The 15,043-nt window shown below is 47.3% G+C and overlaps 10 non-coding genes across 10 annotated transcripts; all 10 read right to left on the reverse strand.

The window, feature by feature from the left end:
• Nucleotides 1–3,520: 3,520 nt before the first annotated feature.
• Nucleotides 3,521–3,639, reverse strand: LOC115544618 (5S ribosomal RNA). Its single transcript, XR_003976961.1, has one exon. It is a non-coding gene; the product is annotated as a 5S ribosomal RNA (ribosomal RNA).
• Nucleotides 3,640–4,060: 421 nt separating this feature from the next.
• LOC115544603 (5S ribosomal RNA) lies at nt 4,061–4,179 on the reverse strand. The gene has a single exon (XR_003976947.1). It is a non-coding gene; the product is annotated as a 5S ribosomal RNA (ribosomal RNA).
• A 421-nt stretch (nt 4,180–4,600) lies between these two features.
• Nucleotides 4,601–4,719, reverse strand: LOC115544606 (5S ribosomal RNA). The gene has a single exon (XR_003976950.1). It is a non-coding gene; the product is annotated as a 5S ribosomal RNA (ribosomal RNA).
• Nucleotides 4,720–5,140: 421 nt separating this feature from the next.
• LOC115544587 (5S ribosomal RNA) lies at nt 5,141–5,259 on the reverse strand. Its single transcript, XR_003976932.1, has one exon. It is a non-coding gene; the product is annotated as a 5S ribosomal RNA (ribosomal RNA).
• A 421-nt stretch (nt 5,260–5,680) lies between these two features.
• Nucleotides 5,681–5,799, reverse strand: LOC115544708 (5S ribosomal RNA). Its single transcript, XR_003977028.1, has one exon. It is a non-coding gene; the product is annotated as a 5S ribosomal RNA (ribosomal RNA).
• A 6,870-nt stretch (nt 5,800–12,669) lies between these two features.
• LOC115544575 (5S ribosomal RNA) lies at nt 12,670–12,788 on the reverse strand. The gene has a single exon (XR_003976921.1). It is a non-coding gene; the product is annotated as a 5S ribosomal RNA (ribosomal RNA).
• Nucleotides 12,789–13,209: 421 nt separating this feature from the next.
• LOC115544608 (5S ribosomal RNA) lies at nt 13,210–13,328 on the reverse strand. Its single transcript, XR_003976952.1, has one exon. It is a non-coding gene; the product is annotated as a 5S ribosomal RNA (ribosomal RNA).
• Nucleotides 13,329–13,749: 421 nt separating this feature from the next.
• On the reverse strand, nt 13,750–13,868 carry LOC115544576 (5S ribosomal RNA). Its single transcript, XR_003976922.1, has one exon. It is a non-coding gene; the product is annotated as a 5S ribosomal RNA (ribosomal RNA).
• A 421-nt stretch (nt 13,869–14,289) lies between these two features.
• LOC115544584 (5S ribosomal RNA) lies at nt 14,290–14,408 on the reverse strand. Its single transcript, XR_003976929.1, has one exon. It is a non-coding gene; the product is annotated as a 5S ribosomal RNA (ribosomal RNA).
• A 421-nt stretch (nt 14,409–14,829) lies between these two features.
• On the reverse strand, nt 14,830–14,948 carry LOC115544577 (5S ribosomal RNA). Its single transcript, XR_003976923.1, has one exon. It is a non-coding gene; the product is annotated as a 5S ribosomal RNA (ribosomal RNA).
• Nucleotides 14,949–15,043: the final 95 nt, after the last annotated feature.

A 15,043-nucleotide genomic window follows, 5' to 3' on the forward strand; every position in this document is an offset into this window, starting at 1 on the left:
ATCTACATAGCCTTTGCTAAATAAATCACTGTAAAACCCCTGCACTCTCTCCAACACCCCCACAAAATCATTTACCACTTCCCCTCTCTCACCCTCTATCTGAGCTATGTATGTTCTACCCTGTTTCCGTTTTTCCAGCCCCAGAAAGAAAGACGTACATTTCTCCCCATCTACCGCATACTTCACCCGACTCCTAACTATCGCCCCTTTACACCTCTCCCTTTCATGAGATTCTAATTCCCCTTTAATGCCAATGTAGTCAGCTAAGTCCCTATTCACATCGTCATCTAACCTCCTCAATTCCTCAGCCATTCGCTCTCTCAATACACATTCCGTCCTCCTCTTTACTTGACTCCGCTTTTTACAATATTTTATGCTCAACATTTTCACCTTTATCTTCACACATTCCCACCATTCACACACGTCTGCATCATACCCCACACAATTCATTTGCTCCTTAACACACCCTCTCACCATCTCAATATACTCGCTCTCTTCCAACACACTAGTATTCAAACACCAAACTCCCCCCCCTGTCCCTCTACTTCTGTCACCCATCTGAAAGATTATTGCTGCATGATCACTATAACCAGTGAATTTATACTGTACACTGCTCAAAGTATCAGCGATGTCCTGTCGCGCTAAACATAAATCGATCCTACTTTGCTTTAGCACCCCGTTCACTATCTGCCTCCTAGAAAATTCCCTCTTGGCAGCATTCCTAACCCTCCACACATCGACCAAACCCCCATCCTCAATCATTTTGAACAAAACCTTCCGGGCCGAATCCTGTCTAAAACTATCTCTCCTATAAACATCCAGCTTGCTACAAAACACATTAAAATCGCCCACGAGAACACAATTCCTAGTGCAGAGCAAACCAAGAGAGATAAAAAATAACCTTTTTTCCACTTCTCTGTTAGGTGCGTATACATTAATTAGTCTATACGTCACATTATTAACATCAAAATCAATTCCAATCACCCTCCCCTTCCCATCATTCAGAACCTCCTTCACATTCTCAACCACATCCTCCTTTACAAGTATTGCCACACCACACGATCTTGCCGTCCCACAATTGACAAATAACAGCCCCCTCCATTTCTCCTTGATTTCTGGCATTTTAGCCTGTGTCCAGTTTGTTTCCTGCAGCACTAAAATATCGGATTTGAAATTGATTAACACCTCATCAAACTTCGCCATATTGTTAAGACCGTTGATGTTAATTGATGTGAGTGTGACCATTGAAATCAAAAAACAAAGAGTGGGTATTACTGTTAAAATCATTTTTTTCTTTTTACGTACCCCTTTCTTTTTCAAGTTCCTCTGTTCCTCATCGGAATCAACCCCTCTCCTGCGTCTGACCCTGGGCGCCCTCTCCCTACAAACAACCAACGCCTCATTCACCGACTTATTCTCCCCCTCCCTTCCATCAGCCAGCGTGGGGGGGGAACTTATAGGCGCCATACCACGCCAATAAGACGCGTCGGCTGTAGCCTCACTAGTCCCAGCACAAGACCCCCCGGCTGCATCTCCTCCTACTGTAGGCCACACGGCCGCCTGTAAAGAGAGGAGCCCCGCTTGAGAGCTCCTGCCCCCCCCCATCCCTGTGCCCCCATCTCCCCCTGATGCCGGGGCCATTGACACAACCAAATCAGCTTCTAGGCTAGCCCCCGTGCCATGTCCCTCCTCGTCCCCCAACTGTCCAGACCCCCGCAGCACCTTGGCTACGCCCTCCGCTGGTGTAGGGTGCCCAGATGCCGGTAGAGAGGAAAGCTCTACTTGAAAGCTTTGCCCCCCGGGCAACCCCGTGCCCCCCACACCCGGGTCCTTCAGCACACCCCGTAGCTGACTGTCCAAGACTGTCTCCCCGTCAGACAGCTCCCCGTGCTCCATCTCCTCTTCCGCACTCTCTTCCCCTCCACTTCCCTCACTCTCCAACGATACAGCCCTTGAGTCTGGGTCAACTGAGAGAGCACCCCCTCCCACCTGCTCCTCCTTACACACACAATTTTCCCTTCTATTACCACACTCTCTGCATTTAATCACAGCCACACACTCCCTTGCATAGTGTCCCTGCTTCCCGCACTTCCGACAGAGGAAGTCAGGACAGTCCCTCACTATATGTCCAGGCTGGATGCACAATCTACATACCTTTAATTGTCTGTCATGGATGACACGGAAATATTCAGCACCCTTTTCAGTGTCAAAACGTGTGGACCAAGGCAAGGACCGTACTTCCTTGTTAAACTTCACCTTAACAAAGCGTGTTCCCTCACATATGTTCATCCCAGGCCACTTCCTCCTTGCAATCGGCGAAACTGCCTCCACACCCCAGTCCGCAAGCTTCTTCAGAATCTCCTCATCCGTAATGTACACCGGTAGACTCATAAAGGACACCACCATCTCATCCGATGTCAAGTCTTTTGCGACGACGCTGGTCCCCCTTATCCTGAAACCGTCCAACAATCGCCTCTTCCCGTTGGGGTGATTCATTGTTACTTCATATTTATTTAACGAGAGGTAGCGACATCCCAAGACCAATCCACATACGCTCTGCATCGCCCTTAGCATCTCCATCATCGGGATTTTCTCCTCTCCCACCAGCTCCACAGCCACAGACAACTCCCTGCTGTAGCTCGGGCCACCATCCGCAACCTTGTCCTCCTTCTCTCTCGTTGCTCTCTCCGCAGTCTCCGGTCTCCCGCCTAGTACGTCCTCCGATGTCCCCTTCGCCACACAACCACCATCCGTCACCGCACGAGGAGCCGTGTTCCGTTCCATGCCGTCTTCCAATCCAGTTTTCGAAACCGCGTGAGACATCGAAAAAAAAACCGAACTAAAGTATACTAATACTCCCCCAAACAGCAAGCTGTCGGGGGAATAAACGACTAGACGAAAAAACTAACCAAAAAAATATCTATAAATACTTAATTCACCACCAAAAGAATCCTCACTCAAACACCGTCCGCCTCTCACCACTCAAGCACACCAAACACTTCCTCAATGGGCGTATCACTTCCTCATTGGCCCCGACCCTGCTTAGCTTCCGAGATCAGACGAGATCGGGCGTGCCTAAGGTGGTATGGCCGTAAGCATTTATAGACTTGACCATATTAGCTTTTATACAGGAGGAGGACGTAAGGAGTGAGAGCGCTGCCGTGGCCAGAGACGGGACTTGTACAGAAACAATGATTAGATCCATAATGAATGAATGAATACGTTATTCCAGACTCAGAGTTACATATTTGAACGCAATGCATTACACTGCTTTGGCGTCATCGTTTGCGTGATCTTTAGAAGAAACGTAGCGTTGCAAAACCTCGGGATGGACTAAGGTGGACCGCCGTCATTGCAGCTCTCTGCTACAGTCACTACACTGTCCACATGTTTCACAAATAGAGTTTGAGGAGACGTCGTCAGAGTCTGTATGTTGCTTAAATTCTCCAAAACAGTGGGCGCTAAAGATCAGCGCACGGTAGGCCATTGCATCCAATGAGCTCGAGTTGAAATAGTATAATGCTTACAGAACCTGGTATTCCCAGGCGGTCACCCATCCAAGTACTAACCAGGCCCGACCCTGCTTAGCTTCCGAGATCAGACGAGATCGGGCGTGCCTAAGGTGGTATGGCCGAAATCAATTACAGACTTGACCATATTAGCTTTTATACAGGGGGAGGACGTAAGGAGTGAGAGCGCTGCCGTGGCCAGAGACGGGACTTGTACAGAAACAATGATTAGATCCATAATGAATGAATGAATACGTTATTCCAGACTCAGAGTTACATATTTGAACGCAATGCATTACACTGCTTTGGCGTCATCATTTGCGTGATCTTTAGAAGAAACGTAGCGTTGCAAAACCTGGGATGGACTAAGGTGGACCGCCGTCATTGCAGCTCTCTGCTACGTCACTACACTGTCCACATGTTTCACAAATAGAGCTTGAGGAGACGTCGTCAGAGTCTGTATGTTGCTTAAATTCTCCAAAACAGTGGGCGCTAAAGATCAGCGCACGGTAGGCCATTGCATCCAATGAGCTCGAGTTGAAAAAGTATAATGCTTACAGCACCTGGTATTCCCAGGCGGTCACCCATCCAAGTACTAACCAGGCCCGACCCTGCTTAGCTTCCGAGATCAGACGAGATCGGGCGTACCTATGGTGGTATGGCCGTAAGGATTTATAGACTTGACCATGTAAGCTTTTATACAGGGGGAGGACGTAAGGAGTGAGAGCGCTGCCGTGGCCAGAGACGGGACTTGTACAGAAACAATGATTAGATCCATAATGAATGAATAAATACGTTATTCCAGACTCAGAGTTACATATTTGAACGCAATGCATTACACTGCTTGGGCGTCATCGTTTGCGTGATCTTTTGAAGAAACGTAGCGTTGCAGAACCTGGGATGGACTAAGGTGGACCGCCGTCATTGCAGCTCTCTGCTACGTCACTACACTGTCCACATGTTTCACAAATAGAGTTTGAGGAGACGTCGTCAGAGTCTGTATGTTGCTTAAATTCTCCAAAACAGTGGGCGCTAAAGATCAGCGCACGGTAGGCCATTGCATCCAATGAGCTCGAGTTGAAATAGTATAATGCTTACAGCACCTGGTATTCCCAGGCGGTCACCCATCCAAGTACTAACCAGTCCCGACCCTGCTTAGCTTCCGAGATCAGACGAGATCGGGCGTGCCTAAGGTGGTATGGCCGTAAGCAATTATAGACTTGACCATATTAGCTTTTATACAGGGGGAGGACGTAAGGAGTGAGAGCGCTGCCGTGGCCAGAGACGGGACTTGTACAGAAACAATGATTAGATCCATAATGAATGAATGAATACGTTATTCCAGACTCAGAGTTACATATTTGAACGCAATGCATTACACTGCTTTGGCGTCATCGTTTGCGTGATCTTTAGAAGAAACGTAGCGTTGCAAAACCTGGGATGGACTAAGGTGGACCGCCGTCATTGCAGCTCTCTGCTACGTCACTACACTGTCCACATGTTTCACAAATAGAGCTTGAGGAGACGTCGTCAGAGTCTGTATGTTGCTTAAATTCTCCAAAACAGTGGGCGCTAAAGATCAGCGCACGGTAGGCCATTGCATCCAATGAGCTCGAGTTGAAAAAGTATAATGCTTACAGCACCTGGTATTCCCAGGCGGTCACCCATCCAAGTACTAACCAGGCCCGACCCTGCTTAGCTTCCGAGATCAGACGAGATCAGGCGTGCCTATGGTGGTATGGCCGTAAGCATTTATAGACTTGACCATGTAAGCTTTTATACAGGGGGAGGACGTAAGGAGTGAGAGCGCTGCCGTGGCCAGAGACGGGACTTGTACAGAAACAATGATTAGATCCATAATGAATGAATGAATACGTTATTCCAGACTCAGAGTTACATATTTGAACGCAATGCATTACACTGCTTGGGCGTCATCGTTTGCGTGATCTTTTGAAGAAACGTAGCGTTGCAGAACCTGGGATGGACTAAGGTGGACCGCCGTCATTGCAGCTCTCTGCTACGTCACTACACTGTCCACATGTTTCACAAATAGAGTTTCAGGAGACGTCGTCAGAGTCTGTATGTTGCTTAAATTCTCCAAAACAGTGGGCGCTAAAGATCAGCGCACGGTAGGCCATTGCATCCAATGAGCTCGAGTTGAAATAGTATAATGCTTACAGCACCTGGTATTCCCAGGCGGTCACCCATCCAAGTACTTACCAGGCCCGACCCTGCTTAGCTTCCGAGATCAGACGAGATCGGGCGTGCCTAAGGTGGTATGGCCGTAAGCAATTATAGACTTGACCATATTAGCTTTTATACAGGGGGAGGACGTAAGGAGTGAGAGCGCTGCCGTGGCCAGAGACGGGACTTGTACAGAAACAATGATTAGATCCATAATGAATGAATGAATACGTTATTCCAGACTCAGAGCAACATATTTGAACGCAATGCATTACACTGCTTGGGCGTCATCGTTTGCGTGATCTTTTGAAGAAACGTAGCGTTGCAAAACCTGGGATGGACTAAGGTGGACCGCCGTCATTGCAGCTCTCTGCTACGTCACTACACTGTCCACCTGTTTCACAAATAGAGTTTGAGGAGACGTCGTCAGAGTCTATATGTTGCTTAAATTCTCCAAAACAGTGGGCGCTAAAGATCAGCGCACGGTAGGCCATTGCATCCGATGAGCTCGAGTTGAAAAAGTATAATGCTTACAGCACCTGGTATTCCCAGGCGGTCACCCATCCAAGTACTAACCAGGCCCGACCCTGCTTACCTTCCGAGATCAGACGAGATCGGGCGTGCCTTTTTTTTATCTTTTTTTATTATCAAAAATATATTCCATTTAATACAATTACGCATTCATTTATACGTAAATCAATAAAAGTAAATGAAAAACAGTCCCACAAATTAAACCACCCTCAGAAACCGCACAAACAATTAACTAAACACACTTTCTCTTTTAAATTAAAAATAAGAACCACACAGCAAAAGCAATATCTTTTCCCGAATACACTTACCCTCGAAATTAAACCGCCCCTCAAACCCAAAGCACAAACCGAACAGCCAAACACAGAATCTTTTAACCTCGACCATTTACCCACAAAATTAAACCACCCCTCATTCGAAAAAACCACACAAAACCAAAATCCCCCAAAAAAAAACCCCACTCTCCCACCTCCAAAAATAAGTCACCCCCTTTAAACCACCCAAATCAACCCCAAACGGTGCCCTGCTCAGTCATCCATACAATTCCATTCTCATTCACACCACATACTCCCGCGCTCTCTACAAACATACTCACAAACAAAGCCTCGTCCACAACATACAGCATTCGTAAGTGTCTTTTCCATTCATTCACAAACAGCCTCCATGCATCCAACTTTCTCCTTTCATACAGCGCAAAATTGCGTCTGTTAAAAATCGCCCTCCTTGCGAATCCAAAGATCATATTGATCATTTTCCAATTTCTATATTTCCTACTCACTCCCAAGAGTACAGACAATTCCCACCCCCGTTCCACCCAGCAGTCTCCCACACTGCACCCTCCCAGCAGCCCCTTGATTTTTCCCCAGAATTCCGCTAGCTCGCAACAATGCACAAAAATGTGATTCACGTCTTCATCCCCACTTTCACACACCATACACGTCCTCCCATACACTCCCCTGTGCATTTGGTGCAGGATGATGCATGTGAAAATCCTCCTGTGCCTTATCTTGAAATCAAGATCAAATATTGCATGCGGTGTGTGCGGTATGTTAATGTACTTCCACAAAATGTTGGGTGTAATGTCCGGATATGTGTCTGCCCATTTACTCTCACATGTGGGTTTTTGCACTCTATGTGTCAATGCATGCTTATACCAAATCTGTGTTTTGACATCAGTAATGGCGTGTGTCTCCCCCCCCAGGCACAGGAAGATTCCCACCGCATCATCCTGCCCAACCCTCCCCTTATTTCTAAACCCGTCCCCCCATTCACTCATCACACACTCTTCCACTCTCTCCAACACTTTCACAATCACTCCCCTCCTATATGTTATCCCCTTCCCTCTCATTATCCTAATCACTCTTTCTTTATCCCATCTCCCTCCCCTGTCGACTAGATCTCCCACCCGCTTCAGCCCCGCCCTCTCAAGAGCCACGCTCTTGATGACCCCTCCGCCCCCCTGTTTAAAATATGGGCTGGAGAGGAACGGCAGCCTCATCACAGACGCTCTTGACTCGCATACGAGTGTAGTCTTATCAAACAGCAGGAACCACGCGTTGAGCACCTCCTGGAAGAACCGCGGCAGATGTGCATATGCCGCTGCGTTCTGCGTCTGCAACAAATTGTCATTACTTAAGAGACCAAATGTGCTCAGCCACTGGCTGAAGTGGCCCTTCCAGGCCGCCTCCCGACTTGCATCCCTAAATTTGCCTATCAATTTAGTTCGTAACGCAGTTCTTTTTGCGAGTACGTCCATCAATCCTAGCCCACCCTGATCATTGACCCTTATCAGCGTTCTATGCGCTATACTGGCTGCTTTGCTCCTCCAAATAAAGTCTCTAACGACTTTAGCAATCTTCTGCTCAGCCCAAGTCGGAAGCGCACAAGTGCTCAAGGCATGGTTCACCTGCGACAACACTAGAGCATTGGTGACGGCCACCCTTCCCCTCAACAGCAGACCCCTAGCCCTCCACATATTCAGGGTCTTTTGCATACGCCCAATAACCTCCTTCCACGTCAAATCATCGCATTCATTCTCATCACTACCAACATACACTCCGAGCACTTTTCTTTTATTCTCCACTACTTTGAATCCCCATTTGTTATTTAGGTCTTTGTTCCTACCCATCCCCATTATTTCAGACTTTTCCATATTAATTTTTGCTCCTGAAGCTCTCTCATAAGTTGCTATATGTTTCAACACTATATCAACATCATTCTCACTTTTAACCATTACATTAATATCATCCGCATACTGCATTAAACTAATTTTTCCCTTACCTATTCCACACACTCTTTTATCATTCAAAATTAAAGCCGCCAACGGCTCCGCCACCATGCTGTAGAGCAGTGCTGACATTGGGCAGCCCTGCCTCACTGACCTCTTGACATCGAAAGAGTCAGTCAGAGCACCGTTACACTTAATTTTACTCTTAGCCCCCCCATAGAGCAAACCCACCCACCCCCTTAATTTAGTCCCAAATCCAAGTTTCTCCAGTACCCTCCCCAAAAAATCCTGATCCACCCTATCAAACGCTTTGTTTAAATCAATCCCCAGCCACAATCCTCCCACCCCTTCCATATCTCTTACTACCTGTTTTATTGTTATTATCGAATCCCCAATGTCCCTCCCCGGAATGCTATACGCTTGAGTTGGACCTATTACTGAACCTATTACCTCCCTCATTCTATTCGCAAGTATCTTAGCAATTATTTTATAGTCAGTGTTGAGTAGACTGATTGGCCTATAGTTATCAAGATTTTTGTTATCACCCTTATTTTTATAAAAAATCGTAATTATGCCTAATCCCATACTCTCCGGGAGCCAGCCTGTTTTCTCCACATACTTGCAGAGTTTTTCAACCACCGGAGCCAGAATTCCCTTAAAGCCGACGTAAAACTCGGCTGTCAGACCATCACTCCCCGGGCTCTTATTCTTGTTTAGTCCATCAATAGCACTATAAATCTCTTGCACAGAAAATTCACAATCGCACCAAGCACTATCCTCTCTACTTAAAGTCCTCTCCAGTGCCTCTAAGGCCTCTCCCACACTATCCTCATCACATGCATCTTTTTTAAATAAACACTCATAATAATCCCTAACTACTTTTAATATCTCTTCCTTATCAGTTATTATTTGACCATTATTATCTAATACTTCCTTTATCTCCGTTTTATTTTGTTTTTGTTTTTCCAAACCCAGGAAAAAGGCTGTGCTCCTTTCCCCTTCATACATATATTGAATCCTGCTTCTAATAGCAGCCCCTCTACACTTCGCTACCTCTAAGGCACTCAATTTTTCTTTTAAATCCACATATTTTTCCGTACATATATTACCCTCCTCATCTAACAGTTTAATTTCCTCATTTAGTTGTTTTCTCAAATGAACCTCCTCTGCATTTTCCCTTTTCCTTTTTTCTATACCATACCTGACACATTTGTTTTTAATTCTTATTTTCACACTCTCCCACCACACACTCATATTCGCATCATCATTCCATTCATCCATCATTCTCTTCAAAAAAAAACCCATGCTCTTCACAAACACAGCATCTCCCAAAAAGCTGGCATTAAAGCACCAAGGCCTCTGGTTAACACTCCCTCCCCTCCCTCCCACCTCTAACCTAATCCCCGCGTGGTCACTCCAAGTATTATTGATGTATTCCACACTCTTAATTAATTTAACATTACCACTTTGTACCAACACAAAGTCAATTCTACTCTGTTTCAGAGTATTAGCAACAAGTTGCCTCCTTGAAAAAACCCTTTTCCACGGGTGTAGGACTCTCCATATGTCTACCAATTGATAGTTCTCCATCAAATCCCTAAGGGTTCGCCTAGTGCTGTCCCCTTTAAACGTATTGTTCCTCGACAAATCAGACCGAGTCAAAATAACATTAAAATCCCCCACAATCATACAGTTAGGGTTGCACCACACATTCAAACCAGCCAAAAAAACCCTCCTCTCCTTCTCCCCATTGGGTGCATATAAATTAATTATTCTAAGTTCCCTCCCCTCATAAACACAATCAACAACTAACAACCGCCCCTCTAAATCTCTATGAACTAAATTAATCCCCGTTATTTTAGCACTATTAAAGCATATCGCCACTCCCCTGGCCCTGGGAGTCCCTTCAGAAACATAAATCTGGCCTTTCCACTGCTTTCTACTCATATTCAGTAGGTTGTCATCCCACCTAGTTTCCTGCAAACACAAAATATCAGCTCTTATGTCCAATATGGCATTTCTTTTATATTCAGTTCTCAAACCGTTCGCATTCAGGGAAAAGATAACCAAAGCCATAAATAATAAAAAAAAAAAAAATAAAAATAAGGAAGAACCAACGAAAAAGAGCCAGCTAGCACATTAACCTTCATCAAAAAAAATTAACAATTCTTGTTCTTCTTCCCCCTCCCCTCCGTTTCTTGCCCCGCGGACAGCCTTCTTTTCGCCTCCCTTAGCTCCTCCATGTCCATATCACTCCCCGAGCTCCCCTCCCTCCCAGTATTATCAACAAAATCCCCACTCTCACCCACCTCATCATTGCCCCAAGTCATTTTAAGTATAGTTTTCCCCGTCCCATCCCCAAACATTCTTACCCCTTCCCGTCTTTCACCTCTGCCTCTCGCGCTCCTGTCTCCCTTCCGCCGCGGCAGGCCCTCGCTCCGCTCTCCCCTCAGGTCCGCAGGCTGGCCCGAGGTGAGCTCCTCCTCCAACAACGTGGGGAATTCCTCCCCCCCAGAGGCACCGTCCCGGTCCATGCTCGCGCCCATGCCCTCCTCCTCGTCCTCACCACCACCGTCGTCCGGCGCCCCCGGTACACTGCCATCCAGCTCGCCGCCATCCTCCTCCGCCTCCTTCTCCACCGGGCATATACAGTCTCTCTCTCTCCTCCGGCATGTCAGACACTTTACCACCCCTGTGGCACACTCCCGAGCGTAGTGGCCCTGGCATCCGCAATTATGGCAGGTGAAATCCGGGCACTCACGCAGGATGTGGCCCGGCTGCATACAGCTCCTACATACCTTCATCTGACGGTCATGGATTACTCTAAAGTATTCAACACCCGTTGCCGTGTTGAATTTAGTAGAATATGGCAAGGATTGCACAAGCTCATTAAATTTGACCCGTACAATCCTTGTTCCATCGGCAATATTGGTGCCCGGCCACATCCTCCTCTTAATAGACGAAATCGCCCGGACTCCCCACCCACTTAGTTTATCCAGGATTTCGTCATCAGAAGTGTATGCTGGCAGGGTAAGAAAAGAGACCACCAGCTCGTCATTGCAAAGTTCTCTGGCAGTAATCCTAGTGTTGTGTATTTTAAACCCATCGAGCAGACGGTCCTTCCCCCTCTCTCCGCACACCGTCACCTCCAGCTTCCCGAGGGCCAGCACCCTACAGGCCCTTATTTCTCCGCACACAACCGCCATAGCCTTCATTAATTCTCCTATGGGTATAACGTCCCCGCACTGCTCCACGCAAACCGTGAGCCTCCTCTCATACTTGCGCTCTATCTTCTTTATCCCGTCCACTGTTTCTCCACCAGCCACCTGCTCATGCCTGCCTCCAGCCGCCTTGCCGTTCCCATCTCCCCCGCTCTCTCCTTCTCTCCTTTCTCCTCCCGACTCCTCCGCAATACTCCTTCCTCCTCGCAACCCGCCAGCTTTTCCGTCCTCCTCCACCTCACGTCCTGCTCCATTCACCGTCCCTCCAGCACGCTGCCCGCCGGCACTCATTTCCCCCGGTGGCTTCGCCGAAGCTAGGCCCCGGATCATTCTCGCCTCCACAGTTGCAAACGAACAAAAACGACTGAAAAAATATATATATAATAACTCAGGGCAATCCCCCAACAGTCTATGACTGCGGGGGACGAAAAAAAACACAAAATAACTGGGTTGTTAGACCAGATAGCAATACTCCAAAGAAAACTCTCTCCACCAAAACAAACAATTTACCATGCGGCTGTCCAAAAACACTACGTACTCCGACACTGTAGGGGGCGCCAGGGTGGTATGGCTGTAAGCATATATAAACTTGACCATATTAGCTTTTATACAGGGGGAGGACGTAAGGAGTGAGAGCGCTGCCGTGGCCAGAGACGGGACTTGTACAGAAACAATGATTAGATCCATAATGAATGAATGAATACGTTATTCCAGACTCAGAGTTACATATTTGAACGCAATGCATTACACTGCTTTGGCGTCATCGTTTGCGTGATCTTTAGAAGAAACGTAGCGTTGCAAAACCTGGGATGGACTATGGTGGACCGCCGTCATTGCAGCTCTCTGCTACGTCACTACACTGTCCACATGTTTCACAAATAGAGCTTGAGGAGACGTCGTCAGAGTCTGTATGTTGCTTAAATTCTCCAAAACAGTGGGCGCTAAAGATCAGCGCACGGTAGGCCATTGCATCCAATGAGCTCGAGTTGAAAAAGTATAATGCTTACAGCACCTGGTATTCCCAGGCGGTCACCCATCCAAGTACTAACCAGGCCCGACCCTGCTTAGCTTCCGAGATCAGACGAGATCGGGCGTGCCTATGGTGGTATGGCCGTAAGCATTTATAGACTTGACCATGTAAGCTTTTATACAGGGGGAGGACGTAAGGAGTGAGAGCGCTGCCGTGGCCAGAGACGGGACTTGTACAGAAACAATGATTAGATCCATAATGAATGAATGAATACGTTATTCCAGACTCAGAGTTACATATTTGAACGCAATGCATTGCACTGCTTTGGCGTCATCGTTTGCGTGATCTTTAGAAGAAACGTAGCGTTGCAAAACCTGGGATGGACTAAGGTGGACCGCCGTCATTGCAGCTCTCTGCTACGTCACTACACTGTCCATATGTTTCACAAATAGAGCTTGAGGAGACGTCGTCAGAGTCTGTATGTTGCTTAAATTCTCCAAAACAGTGGGCGCTAAAGATCAGCGCACGGTAGGCCATTGCATCCAATGAGCTCGAGTTGAAAAAGTATAATGCTTTCAGCACCTGGTATTCCCAGGCGGTCACCCATCCAAGTACTAACCAGGCCCGACCCTGCTTAGCTTCCGAGATCAGACGAGATCGGGCGTGCCTATGGTGGTATGGCCGTAAGCATTTATAGACTTGACCATGTAAGCTTTTATACAGGGGGAGGACGTAAGGAGTGAGAGCGCTGCCGTGGCCAGAGACGGGACCTGTACAGAAACAATGATTAGATCCATAATGAATGAATGAATACGTTATTCCAGACTCAGAGTTACATATTTGAACGCAATGCATTACACTGCTTTGGCGTCATCGTTTGCGTGATCTTTAGAAGAAACGTAGCGTTGCAAAACCTGGGATGGACTAAGGTGGACCGCCGTCATTGCAGCTCTCTGCTACGTCACTACACTGTCCACATGTTTCACAAATAGAGCTTGAGGAGACGTCGTCAGAGTCTGTATGTTGCTTAAATTCTCCAAAACAGTAGGCGCTAAAGATCAGCGCACGGTAGGCCATTGCATCCAATGAGCTCGAGTTGAAAAAGTATAATGCTTACAGCACCTGGTATTCCCAGGCGGTCACCCATCCAAGTACTAACCAGGCCCGACCCTGCTTAGCTTCCGAGATCAGACGAGATCGGGCGTGCCTATGGTGGTATGGCCGTAAGCATTTATAGACTTGACCATATAAGCTTTTATACAGGGAGAGGACGTAAGGAGTGAGAGCGCTGCCGTGGCCAGAGACGGGACTTGTACAGAAACAATGATTAGATCCATAATGAATGAATGAATACGTTATTCCAGACTCAGAGTTACATATTTGAACGCAATGCATTACACTGCTTGGGCATCATCGTTTGCGTGATCTTTTGAAGAAACGTAGCGTTGCAGAACCTGGGATGGACTAAGGTGGACCGCCGTCATTGCAGCTCTCTGCTACGTCACTACACTGTCCACATGTTTCACAAATAGAGTTTGAGGAGACGTCGTCAGAGTCTGTATGTTGCTTAAATTCTCCAAAACAGTGGGCGCTAAAGATCAGCGCACGGTAGGCCATTGCATCCAATGAGCTCGAGTTGAAATAGTATAATGCTTACAGCACCTGGTATTCCCAGGCGGTCACCCATCCAAGTACTAACCAGGCCCGACCCTGCTTAGCTTCCGAGATCAGACGAGATCGGGCGTGCCTAAGGTGGTATGGCCGTAACCAATTATAGACTTGACCATATTAGCTTTTATACAGGGGGAGGACGTAAGGAGTGAGAGCGCTGCCGTGGCCAGAGACGGGACTTGTACAGAAACAATGATTAGATCCATAATGAATGAATGAATACGTTATTCCAGACTCAGAGTTACATATTTGAACGCAATGCATTACACTGCTTTGGCGTCATCGTTTGCGTGATCTTTAGAAGAAACGTAGCGTTGCAAAACCTGGGATGGACTAAGGTGGACCGCCGTCATTGCAGCTCTCTGCTACGTCACTACACTGTCCACATGTTTCACAAATAGAGCTTGAGGAGACGTCGTCAGAGTCTGTATGTTGCTTAAATTCTCCAAAACAGTGGGCGCTAAAGATCAGCGCACGGTAGGCCATTGCATCCAATGAGCTCGAGTTGAAAAAGTATAATGCTTACAGCACCTGGTATTCCCAGGCGGTCACCCATCCAAGTACTAACCAGGCCCGACCCTGCTTAGCTTCCGAGATCAGACGAGATCGGGCGTGCCTATGGTGGTATGGCCGTAAGCATTTATAGACTTGACCATGTAAGCTTTTATACAGGGGGAGGACGTAAGGAGTGAGAGCGCTGCCGTGGCCAGAGACGGGACTTGTACAGAAACAA

This window comes from Gadus morhua, chromosome 5 (assembly GCF_902167405.1).
Source record: "Gadus morhua chromosome 5, gadMor3.0, whole genome shotgun sequence".
Classification (NCBI taxonomy): domain Eukaryota; kingdom Metazoa; phylum Chordata; class Actinopteri; order Gadiformes; family Gadidae; genus Gadus; species Gadus morhua.